The sequence below is a fragment of the Hemicordylus capensis genome, chromosome 2 (genome assembly GCF_027244095.1).
Source record: "Hemicordylus capensis ecotype Gifberg chromosome 2, rHemCap1.1.pri, whole genome shotgun sequence".
Lineage (NCBI taxonomy): Eukaryota > Metazoa > Chordata > Lepidosauria > Squamata > Cordylidae > Hemicordylus > Hemicordylus capensis.
In genome coordinates this window covers 181,318,900-181,331,756 of record NC_069658.1, presented here as the reverse complement: position 1 = coordinate 181,331,756, position 12,857 = coordinate 181,318,900, and the positions used below count along the sequence as shown (strand labels likewise).

Sequence of the window (12,857 nt, the reverse complement as noted above, 5' to 3'; positions counted from 1 at the left end):
AAGAATATGGGAGCAAAAGAAGTTGAACTGTGAAATTAGCTCACTCACCACAAAATACTAGCTTTTTGTGAGAAAGGTGTCCAAGAATACATGCCAAATGACAACACTTAGGTAGAAGAACAGGCTCCTGTGCAAAAGAGACCCATATGAAAACTCACAATTTGTCTAACATCTCTGCTTAAATTGAATTGTTTGTAAGTACTGGAGAATGTGGTGACCATTCAACCACTAGTTACAGGTAGGGATGTGCACGGAACCGGTGGTTCTGCTGGTTTGAAGGGAGCAGGGGTCTCCTTTTAAGAGTGGGGGGAGGGTGCACTTACCCCTCCTGCTGCTTTCCCCCCGCCTGCGTCAGTTTTTTAAAAAACCCATCGGGGCGGCAGTGTGCCTCCCTGCCACCCCGTTGCCCTCGTCTTCCGGATATGTCACCGACGTGCAGGCACTTTGGCGACTTCTGGTCATATCCAGAAGACAAGGGTAACGAGGCGGCAGGGAGGTACGCTGCCGCCTCAATGGGCTTTAAAAAAACCTGACGCTGGCGAGGGGAAAGCGGAAGAAGGGATAAATACACCCTCCCCCTGCTCTTAAAGGGAGACCCCCCCTCCCCGCCTTCGCACCGCCCTGCCGCGGTTCCGTGCACATCCCTAGTTACAGGTCAGAGAGACAGAGGCCCACCTGGCTAATATAATCATTTGGTTCCAGACTCACATCCCCTGGTGGAAGAGAAGGCATCTGCTCCTCCATCATGAACCTCTGGTAAAGTTGCAAATTTCCCTGAGGCTCACAGGGCAAAGCCTGGGTGTTAAGAGGTGGAGCTTGATTGGATATGGGTGGGGAATAGTGCTTCCTGCATAGATAAGAGGGTAGTGCCTGATGGGCTTGGTGGTGTCACTTAGTGGTTCCAGCCATGGCACCTGGCTGACCTGGGGAAGATGCCTCTGAGTAGAGTCTGCTGGACATGGGAGGGGGCTGGGGTGGACCAAATAACAAATGCTGACAAGCCAAGCAGAAAACATCATCCTCCCTTGAGTTTCACTCATCACCTGAGATTTTATTCCTTTTCCTAGAGACCTCAAGAATGAGGCTACAACCTTGAAATGTCAGGGCTGACAACATCTGTGAAGGATCCACATTATGCCTTTATTTCCACAATTCTTCTCTCAAAAATAAGGAGGAAATATGTACAAATGGGGCCATGACACGTACAACTGCTTAGGCAATTGTATACCACATGTTACTTGAAGCATATAGTAGATTGTATGATTTGGATTGCTGGAATGGCAAACATCAAGGGTGGTTATGCAAAAAATAAAAAAAGAATCAGTAAACCTTGCAGTCTGGTTGCCATTTTTAGAATTTGAAAGAGGAAGAATATGTATGTGATGGTAACTGGGACAGCCACACTGAAATGGCTTTATTTGACTTCTCGAGGGTGGTATTTTAGTACATTCAGTCTGCTTCATTTTGTATGGCTGCAAATGTTACACTTAAGGACGGATGTGGCTGGTTAAAAAGTAAGAATAGAAGCGAGCATGTGCATTGGACACCTGAGCATGGGAAAGAGAAGATGGCAAAAGCCACATCCTCAGGCAGTCATTCAATGAAAACCACTCTATACATAATGGAGAAACGCTCAGCATGCAGAGAAATGGAGGGACTCCTGCTTCTTGTGGGCGCAGTCCTCCACACCTGGCCCAAAGCATTTGTTTGGGGAAAAGCAGCCCCCAAAGGCAACTGGGTGGGCTTGGTGAATATCGGCACTCTCAAAGGATGCTTAAAAGACCAGATTAGAACAGTGGTCCAGACACAGCGAAGTTTAAGCACGGAAATGTAGACTTTAATGCAGTTGAACTATTTGTTATTTGGAACTTCCTTCACATCTATCCTCAGAATCTGTGTGTCAGCGCCATCTACTGATGAATGGAAAGACTGTGCCTGCCATTACAGTACTGTAGAGCGAAATGGGGTATTTCCAGAGAGAGGGTGTTTTTGCGCAAGCTTCATGGGCTTGTGCAAGAAACTGCATGAAGAGTCTATATAGTTACTTAGCAATCTTGCACTAGCTGATGCCACTATTTTCTGTCTGCACCAGGGGCAGAGTGTTGGGGTCCCCCCTATGTCCTTTCCTGTCTCGCCCACAGAAGTTTATAATGAAATGAAGTGAAATCAGGAATAAAAATATTGTAATATCTATCAACTGGCCTCAGTTTTAAAAAGCCAAACAAAAATACTGCACAAGGTGAGAACTGGATCCAGGGGTCATATCAGGGTGTAGCCTTGGAATCCAGCCCTCACATGAATGAATGGATCATAACAAATATAACAAATATAAGATAGAAACATAAAGAAAGATTAAATCATATTGTATCCAGAGAAGGAACAACAAATAACATTTAACTTCAACCTAAAACTTCATACTGCAATAATTGCTTCATAATAGAGCAAGATAAAACTAATCCTACATTTCAACTCGGAGTCAGAGCCCTTGAATTTATCAATGATGTATGTGTTCCAATGGTCACTCACATCCCCCTTGCATAATAAAGGGGACAATACAAAATATAAAATGTAAGATCCTCTACCAGCCTCTGACCACAAGGGCAGAGGTGCTGTTCCACTGGGGCATTACAGAATCTGCCCTGAAAATGTTCCGATAACATGGTCTGGAATCCTAAGCCGCTGAAAGCCCTTCTTAATGGCACACTAGTAAGATTGATCAAGTAATGCAAATTGAAGCTATTTTTCTTATAATAAGTACACTGTGGTGTTTTTGGTTAATGGTGTTTTTGTTCCTTGGTACAGGCCGACTTTTGAATGGGGCTTTAGTTACCTGTATTCCAGGCCTGGAGTAGAGGCAGAGCTAACAAACAGCTAGAGCACTGAAAGCAGTCTGCACTTGCCTCTCTAAATAATATCTGTTTCAATAAACCATTAATATTCGTGATTCTGCTTCACTGCCTTGTCCTTGCATACCACAACTCTTTCCCTTGGATTCTACAGACATCACACAGAACATGTAGAATTCTCAAATATCCCAGCTAGAATCCCACTTAAAATGCCAATCATATATTTTCTTTCTGTCTCCAGCCCTTACATACATCAACAGCCTATGAAGGTGACCACTCCTCCACAGCTTGTGCTATGGTCCATTTACATCTTTTCCTCCTTTTGCAAGATTTTCTCCTTCTGTAATCAAGTTTTTAGCAAGTTGTTCTAGTAAGAATTAATCACCCAACTTTCCTTTCCCTGTCTCTACAACGGGACTAAATTTGGTGCAAATTGAGGTCCACAAGTTAGATCTCTTGCACCTCAAATGTTCATGTGTCTTGGATCGGGGTGGATGTCATCATTACAAACTGCACCATTGAGGTGTCCCTGTGTGTCACTGTCTGTCCACAAGCTAGTACACTTGTGCCTCATAAGGTTTCATGTCCACCATCTTGAATTGGGGTGGATGACATCATCACACACCACGCCTTTAGGGCATCCTTATGTGCCCCTACAGCTGTAGCAAATTTGGTTCAAATCGGTTAAGCGATTCACAAGTTAGCTTACTTGCACCTCAAAGGTTTATGCTTCCGCCATCTTGAATCAGGGTGGATGACATCATCACAAACTACACCACTGAGGTGTCCCTGTGTGTCACTCACTACAACTGTATGTAATTTGATTCAAAACAGTTAGACAGTCCACAAGTTAGCCCACTTGCGCCTTAAACGTTCACACATCGACCATCTTGGATTGGGGGAGATGACATCATCACAAACTATGCCATTGAGGTGTCCCTATGTGCCCCTACAGCTGCAGCAAATTTGGTTCAAATCGGTTAAGTAGTTCACAAGTTAGCCCACTTGCACCTCAAAAGTTTATGCGTCCGCCATCTTGAATATGTGTGGACTACATTATCACAAGCTATGCAATTGAGGTGTCCCTATGTGTCACTCACTGCAAATGTACCTAATTTGGTTTGAATTGGTTTAGACAGTCCACAAATTAGCTTGCTTGCGCCTCAGACATTCACGCAGCCGACATCTTGAATTGGAGTGGATTACATCATCACACACCACTCCATTTGGGAATCCCTATGTGTCTCTACAGCTGTATAAAATTTGGTTCAAACCCTATTTTCATTGGGGGGTGCTCAATTTGTTCCAGCAGCACTTAAATTATTTTTAGCTAAATCCTGCCCTCAGATGTTGAATGGTTGCAATTGGGTCTGTATGCTAATTCTGCAGCTTTGGAGGTCATTCAGACAAAATTTTTAAGATCTATTTTAAATATGTTTGGGACCCTAGAAGCGTCCCAAACATATGAGGCTATAACAACAAACCTGCGAGATATTTAGATAAATTTACAGTTGCTAAATTTTGCAGGATGTTCACATTGACCTGATTTAATGTATTACCTTTGGCTGATTTGGAGGGTAGGTTCAGAAGGATTCCTATAGAACAGAGACTGTGCCTGTGTGATTCTGGAGACCGGGAATTGATTTTTCACATTTTACTTTACTGTTTCCTTTACAGGGACTTTCATCAACATTGTATTGCTCCGCTATTGGTCAATTATCCAGGGCATACAGATATATTTTATGTTAATTACTTGCTTTCTGATCAGAAGAAGGAGATAACGACTAATGTCTCAAAGTTCTGTGTGGTGGCTAGGAAAGTTAGGAATCAGATAGTAGACCAGCTTGTGTAACTTGGGGTTTATTTGTTATGCTGAGACATTATACCAAACTACTGTAAGCACTGTTGATCCTTATTTGTACATATGTTTTGAATTCTGGTCTTTGACCGTAAATAAACTTGACTGACTTGACTGACTGGGTTCAAATCGGTTAGGTGGTTCACAAGTTAGCCCACATGCACTTCTAAAGTTTATGCGTCCGCCATCTTGGATTGGGGTGGGTGACATCATCACAAACTATGCTGTTGAGGTGTCCCTATGTGTCCCTACAACTGTACCCCATTTGGTTCATATTGGTCCAGGTGTTGAAAAGTTGATAGTGGGGGGCATATGGACACACACACACACATATGGACGGACACATAGACACACACAGAGACTGCTGGATGATCTCATAAGCCTATTGGAAAGTGGGCTAAAAATGTAATAAAGAAAAGGCATGGGTGTTTCATGACTTAGCAAGGAGACAGTGCAAGGAAGTTACAGGATGTGCAAAATGTCATCTGGACCAGCCACAAAATGATCTGTTAAGAATCAGCAGTCATGTTGGAATAAACCACCATCTGGAAATATACATAAATATGTTTTTGCATTTATCTCTTTAAGGGGGAAGACAGACATAAGATTTCTAGAGTGGAGGACTCAGTTTAAAAGCACCCTGACCATAGGCGAATCTAGGGTAGGGCAGCCCTAGGCACCACTTGGGGGGGGGGCACCATTGCCATGCTGCTCCCCTCCCCCTCCCCAATTCACAATTTTTTAAAAATAAACAATTTAACCTGTAGCCTCTTTGGGGGGCTTCCTAAAGGCCTTGGGAGCGTCTGCAAAGGTTCCCTCTCCCCCTGCCGGCCTCTTAGATCACCGCCGCAGCCCGTCCCGGGCTGATTTTCAGGTCTGTTCAGGCCTACAAAGATCAGTGCGGTGGCCATTTTGGAGGTCACTGCACATGTTCAAAAGGCCTCTGCGAGGCCTGGCAAGGCCTAGGACCTCACAGGGACCATTTGAGCAATGCGGTGGCCATTTTTTAAAATTTAAAAAATGGCCACCGCACATGCTCAAATGCCCTCTGCAAGGCCCTAGTCTAGTTTTTTCCCTGATCTAGGGAGTCAGAAGAATGCAATGGACCCGAGCATTTAAAAAACAGATATAGACGGCACAAAAGTAAGTGGACAAAACAGTCCTTAAAAAGACAATGTTGGTTTAATACTTTGTAAGCTGGCAAAACTGAAGGGGTGGGGGGAGAGGCAAGGAAAAAATGAAAATATTCACTCACATGCTGTTTAATTCTCTATACAGAGCTCTATCTTTATCTGCGTAATTGTCAAGCAATCTGATTATAAGGTTTGTGGGATTTCAAACATGAAAAGTGCCTGCCTTTAACTTATGTGGGGCTTAAAAAACAAACAAAAAACCACTGCTGTAAGAATCCACACCCAGAAATGTTGCATTTGCAATGTATTGCCATCCCTGTGCTGTGCAGTCTTACCATACTGAGAAATGGCTTGTCTTTTGAAATAAGCGGTTAACGTGCTGCAAATTATTCCCTTCAATTTAGCTGAATTGTACTTGGGTTTTTATTGCCTGTGCATCCCAAGTAGATTTGCTCAAGTTTCCTTGCCTTCAAAAAGTTATATTTTAGAATGTCTTCTTTTAAAAAATCAATGCAATTCCCTTTTTGAACACAATTGTTTTAAAAAGACTCATTGAATAGTCATGCTGTGATTCTGATTGACTAATGCTATGTCTAGTGATAAACTAGACATAGTTTACTGTCCAGTCTGCCTGTTGCTTTCCCATTGCAACCATCTCCCTTTAAGGCAAAAGCTGTTTGGACAGAAAAAAACCACCCCTGAATTTCTTGGAGGCAGCAACCTGTAGTGAGGTGTGCTGAGGTGGCAGAGCATTTGCTAAAGAGAGCTTTCACTGCTTAGCTCTATGGAGGCATGCCCAGCACATGGATGTGCTGCGTTTCCTTGGGAAGGCGACTGGCACATATGTGCCGGATGTGTGGTTGTATATGTGCATGCATGTGTGTTGCTTACAACCTGTTTCTCCTGAAAGTGTCTGGAGTTGTATTTTTGAGCTGATATTATGGTAAAGTTATCTGAAAGATGAGTGTCATATGTTTGGACAGGAGTGCAATTTCAGTGCTTGCCCTAGACATGATTTTCCCTAGATACGCCCCTGACCCTGACACTTTTCAAGACCTTTTCAATTTTCTCCTAGAGTGAGCCTGGAATAAACGTTACTTCAGGTTTCCAGCCCTCACTTTGTTTGGACTAAAGAAAGGTCAGCAGTGCAAGGAATCTATTGGCTAGCACCTCAATATCCTAACAAATCAACCCCAATTTCTGGGTAATTTTGAACATATTTTTGAATGTGTCTTTTTAAATGGTAAAGAATGAATATATTATAAATAATTAAATATGCCACATAATTATATTAAGTGTACATTGCAAAACCAGACACATGGCACAGTGACTGCTCTCCTTTACATCTGTCTTCACCCTAAGACATGGAGAAGAAAATTACCCAAATCGAAGTCTCTGGGTTTTTCACACATGACCGTTTTCCTACATGGAGGCAGGTAATCCAAAAATATGTACACCATCATTTGGGATTCACACGTTTTGGGAAACTACTGCATTCTCCAGTGTGGTAATTTTGCAGATGAGGAAATGGGGGAACAGAGACAGCCCCCTTCCCACAAAAAACCAAAGGGAACAGGCACTGGAAGCAAGAGTTAAAGCTGTGTGTCACTCCTACCAGTTGCCTCAACTGTTCTGTTATTCAGGCTACAGACTGGGAAATCAGCTGCAGTGGAGAAGATGCTAGCAGTCATGTCATCTTGATGGGTGCAGATTCTAGACTTGTAGCCATCTGACATTGCATTGATATCCCACTTTTCCATTTAAATACCCAAGGCAGCAAAAATAAGAAAGAAAATCATACAAATGACTGTATATCAAGTTAAATGTTAAACTCAGAAGCTAAACATCTATAATAATAATTTAAAATAATTAAACCAGCAGCAGGCGGATCCAATCCAGAGGTCCACAGCCCCTGTCCCCCCACCATCCTTTTTAGTTTGTCCTGTGTGATGTGGTCGCCCAGCGGAGCATGATGAGGCTTAATTTGCGGGGGAAGGGGGCCTCCAAAGGCCTTTAGGTCCAGGCTCCAAAATTACCTAGGTGCCCCATCTCACACAACAGTAACTAAACATCATTGCCTCAAATACCAATATGATCTTCCTTGGCACTTTTCTAAACTTGAATTTTAATTTATTTTTGAAATAATTTTGTTGGAATACATAACATAACAAATTATAGAAAAACATGCAAAATCAGCTTGTGATATACGATGGTTCCCAAATACCCCCCGCCCCAACCATGCCAGCTCAGCTTGTGAAGGCTGAGCTTGCGAAGGAGTGGCTCTATTGCTCCTAAGAGTGCATCCTTACACTCCCACTACTAGGGGATAGCAGCAGGCATGCAAGGAGACACTACTTAAAAGGCATGGAGGAGCCTTCATAAGAACATAAGAGTTGCCCTGCTGGATCAGGCCCAAGGCCTATCTAGTCCAGCATCCTGTTTCACACAGTGGCCCACCAGAAGCCTCTGAGAAGTTCACAGGCAAGAGGTGAAGGCATGCCCTTTCTCTTGCTGTTGCTCCCCTGCAACTGGTATTTAGAGGCATTTTGCCTCTGAGGCTGGAGGAGGTGGCCTACAGCCACCAGACTAGTAGCCATTGATAGACCTGTCCTCCATGAATTTGTCCAAGCCCCCTTTAAAGCCATCCAAGCTAGTGGGCATCACCACATCCCATGGCAGAGAATTCCATAGATTAATTATGTGCTGTGTGAAAAAGTACTTCCTTTTGTCAGCCCTAAATTTTCTGGCCTTCTGGATGGCTCCTGGTTCTAGTGTTGAGAGAGGAAGAAAAATTTCTCTCTATCCATTCTCTCTACTCTATGCCTAATTGTATATACCTCAATCATGTCTCCCCATAGTCACCATGCTTCCAAACTAAAAAGCCCCAGATGTTGTAGCCTTGCCTCATAAGGAAGGAGCTCCAGGCCCCTGATCATCTTGGTTGCCATCTTCTGCATCTTTTTAGTTCTACAATGTCCTTCTTAAGATACGGAGACCAGAACTGTATGCAGTACTCCAAATGTGGCTGTACCGTAGATTTGGGCATTATAATATTAACATTTTTATTTTCAATTCCCACTCCTAGCATGGAATTGGCCTTTTTCACAGCTGCCATGCACTGAGTCAACACTCTCAACAAGCTGTCCACTACAATTCCAAGATCTCCTTCCTGGTCAGTCACTGACAGCTCAGACCCAATCAGTGTATATGTGAAGTTGGGGTTTTTTGCCCCAATATGCATCACTTTGCACTGGCTTACACTGAACCGCATTTGCCATTTTGTTGCCTACTCGCCCAGTTTGGAGAGATCCTCTTGGAGCTCCTCATAATCTGTTGTGGATTTTACTACCCTAAATAGTTTAGTGTCATCTGGTCACTTTGCTGCTTACCCCAACTTCTAGATCATTTATGAACAAGTTAAAGAGCACTGGCCTCAGTACAGATCCCTGGGGGAACCCCACTTCTTACTTACTTCCATTATGAATACTGTCCTTTTTTTTTTTAACTACCCTCTGTTTTCTGTCCTTCAATCAGCTTACCAATCCACACACGAACTTGTCCCCCTATCCCATGACTGCTAAGTTTACTCAAAAGCCTTTGGTGGGGAACTTTGTCAAAAAGCTTTTTGGAAGTCCAAGTATAATATGTCACTTGGATGACCTTTATCCACATGCCTGTTGACACTCTCAAAGAACTTCAAAAGGTGAGTGAGGCAAGACTTGTCCTTGCAGAAGCCATGCTGGTTCTCTTTCAGCTGGGCCTGTTCCTCTATAAGTTTTAACAATTTTGTCCTTGATGGAAATCAAGGTATGTTTTCCATCAACTTACCCAGCACAGAAGTTAAGCTGACTGGCCCTCACTTATGCATCCACCAATGACGCCCATGCTTAGAGCAGACCACAGCTGTCAACTCTCTAGGCTCCTGCCCACACTCCATGGCCATGCAGCCAGAACACCTTCGGCTGCACTCTGCCTGGCAACATACATGCCATCCATACCTATATGCCCTGCCCACACCTGACTCCACATTCCACTGCCACCTCTTTAAGGGACATTGACCCAGGTCTCAGCTGACAGCACAAGTGGTGCACACATACGAACACATGCACAGCTCCCAGGAAGCCCCGTGGCGATCACCATCCCACAACCACCCCTTACTACTGACAGATTCCCAACACACACGGGTGGAACCAGCACACACACAAACTTGCAAGAGGTGGAGGAATGAACTCTGTAACATCCAAGCAGAGGTGCACCTAGGTAATTCTGGAGCCTGGACCTAAAGGACTTTGTAGGCCCCCTCAGGTGCGGAGCCGGACCGCTAGTGGCCCATGTGCACCCATGGTGGCGGCCCCACTCACCCCGCCCCCTGCGTCTGATGTCAGACGCGGGGGGCATGGTCTGGCTCCCGAACGGAGCTGCGTGGCTCTGTTTGGGAGTTGGGGTCCGGCAGGCACTGCGTTCACAGCGCCGGCCATTTTACTTCCAAAGGGACCGCGTGGTCCGTTCGGGAGCTAGACTTGGGCTGGCGCTGCATTTGCAGTGCAGCCAGGAGCGGCTCCTCCCTACCTTAAAGGCAGGGAAGAGCCACTCCTGGCCACGCTGCGAACACAGTAGCCATTTAACTCCTGAACAGGGGCCGCCATCCACACTCAGTAGCTAAGCCAGCACCTGACATCAGAAGCGAGGGGCGTGTCGGGGCTGCGAGGCGCGGCCCCTGATTGGATGAGGCCTGGGTTCTTTGAACCCGTTCACCCAATGGTGTCTCCACCCCTGCCCCCCTGCAAATTAAGCATCATCATGCTCCGCCAGGCAACCACACCACCCAGGACAGACTAAAGAGGATTTAGGGGGCCCCAGGGGCTGTGGAGGCCCTGGACTTCAGCCCCAAGTCCAGGGTTTAGAGTGCTTCTGCATCCAAGGGTCACTCACAGCTCCAGGACCCAGCATGAAGCTCTGCACCCAGCACCATGCCTCAGGTTGCAAGTAGCACCCTCTTTTCCCTGTGAAGCATGCTTCAAAGTACTTCACAGCTAGCATCCACCATGGGAAACATCCAAACACACCAGCAGCCTCCCTGGGACTCCATGAGCAATGCTACCCTATCGCTCACTCCCACTCCATGGAATGTGCTGCACCAATTACCCAGATGGGTAAACAAGTGCCCTCAAGAGACACAAGTCCCTGCATGGCAGTACACTGCACACTAAATGGCTGCTTCAGAGGCCCCCTCCCCTCAAGATCCCACTGCTTCTCTGTGTGGCCAATGACATATCAGCAGGACAGCGGGGCCCCACTGACATACACATCCCACCATGGCAGCCCGAAGCCACACCCAAGACAGGGATGCACAGGGACAGTCCCAGGATGGGACTGAGGGTATCCCAGGGAAACTGCTCCATATTGTCTTAGCAGCCTGGCAGGGTGAAGCTGCTGTCCTGAAGAAAGCCCTATGGTGGCACCTCAGTTCTCGCGAGGAGTTGTTCCAGGGACGGGTTGCAGGCCACCCCTCAGGCAAGTTCTTGGGAGCTGTTGCCCTGGGGGATGACCCCTGGGATCTTGGAGGGTGGCGCCTGCTGCTGTACTCTGCCCCACGTTTAGAGGACCTCCACAGACTGCTGCACCAGCTGTGCATGGCCCACCTCCTCCTTGAAGCTCCCATGCTTACCAGGCAGACACCAATATAGGTTCTTCCAAGGAAGGAGAACACTTGGTTGCCCATGCTGGACTTTGGGGACTGGGATGACAGCCACTTCCACGGCAGCTTCCGGCTATCTCAGGCCACTTTCGACAACCTGGTGGCAGAGATGGCTCCCCTCCTGCGGCAGCATGGCATGGAACTGTGTGGTACAGCACCTTGCCCTCTCTTTGCACACGCTTGCCATGAAGGTGGGCTACCTAACCCTCAGAAACTTGTGCCCTGGCCATGCCCATGGTGTATGGTACCTTCAGAGAAAGTATCCTGACCATGTTGTGAACCTGAGTGACATGGTACATGGGTTCAAGGGAATGAGCTTCCCAGATGCCTATGGTGTGATTGACAGGGTGCACATCAAAATTTTGGCATCCCCTGTGATCATCTCCCTACTTCAGCGTACCTTTACTGCCACCATTCAGATCTGACTTGGCAGGATCTGAGACAAAGATTCTCCCACCACCACCACCCCTTATTTGTGTTAATGTGGGGCATCCATTGTGGTGTTATGAGAGAGGAAATAAATTGTATTTGAATATACAAAATAACAGAATGTATATCTCACCTTTCCAAGTTGTGGAATATCCTTAGGAAAATGGGCATCCTAGAACATTTCATTGTTCTCATGAGAAACCTATACAGGACAAGAAGCCACAGTCCAGATGGAACATGGTGAAACAGACTGGTTCCAGATAGGCAAAGGAGTAAGACAAGGCTGTATACTTTCTCCTTATTTATTCAATTTATATGCTGAACATGTACTGAGATGAGCTGGACTGGAAGAAGATGAGCGTGGTTTTAAAGTTGGAAGAAGAAACATCAATAACCTTGCTACGCTGATGACACCATGCTGATTGCTGAGAATGCAGATGATCTGCAAGCTCTAGTAATGAAAGTCAAGGAGCACAATGGGACTACAACTAAATGTAAAGAAGACTAAACTAATGACAACAGGTACATCAACCAGCCTCACAATTGATAATGAAGATATTGAAGTGGTGGATAGCTTCTGCCTTTTAGGATGGAACATCAACAGTAAAGGATCCAGCAGTCAAGAAATACGCTGCAGACTAGCACTTGGTAGAGTTGCTATGAAGTCCTGGGATACTGAGATGCCGTGACGTGTCTACACTTACAAAGATTAGAATCGTCCAGACAATGGTTTTTCCCATGACCCTCTATAGATGCAAATGCTGGACACTGAAGAAGCAAGACAGAAAGAATATTGACACTTTTGAACTTTGGTGCGGGTGAAGACTTTTGAGGATACCAAGGACAGCCAGGAAAGCAAACAAAACATAGAACCAATCAATCCAGACTTTTCG

The 12,857-nt window shown here is 45.5% G+C and overlaps 1 protein-coding gene and 1 long non-coding RNA gene across 2 annotated transcripts in view; both read left to right on the top strand.

Moving 5' to 3' along the window:
- The first annotated feature begins 700 nt into the window (after positions 1–700).
- Positions 701–4,818, top strand: LOC128347274 (uncharacterized). Its single transcript, XR_008317475.1, has 2 exons — positions 701–756; positions 1,068–4,818. It is a non-coding gene; the product is annotated as an uncharacterized LOC128347274 (long non-coding RNA).
- Positions 4,819–5,805: 987 nt separating this feature from the next.
- The window catches only part of LOC128342408 (intercellular adhesion molecule 5-like), a 48,589-nt gene continuing 41,537 nt past the window's right edge, over positions 5,806–12,857 (top strand). Inside the window, exon 1 of the mRNA XM_053289669.1 lies at positions 5,806–5,847. The gene's annotated coding sequence lies outside the window, so the exon portion shown is untranslated. The remainder of the gene's footprint in view (positions 5,848–12,857) is intronic.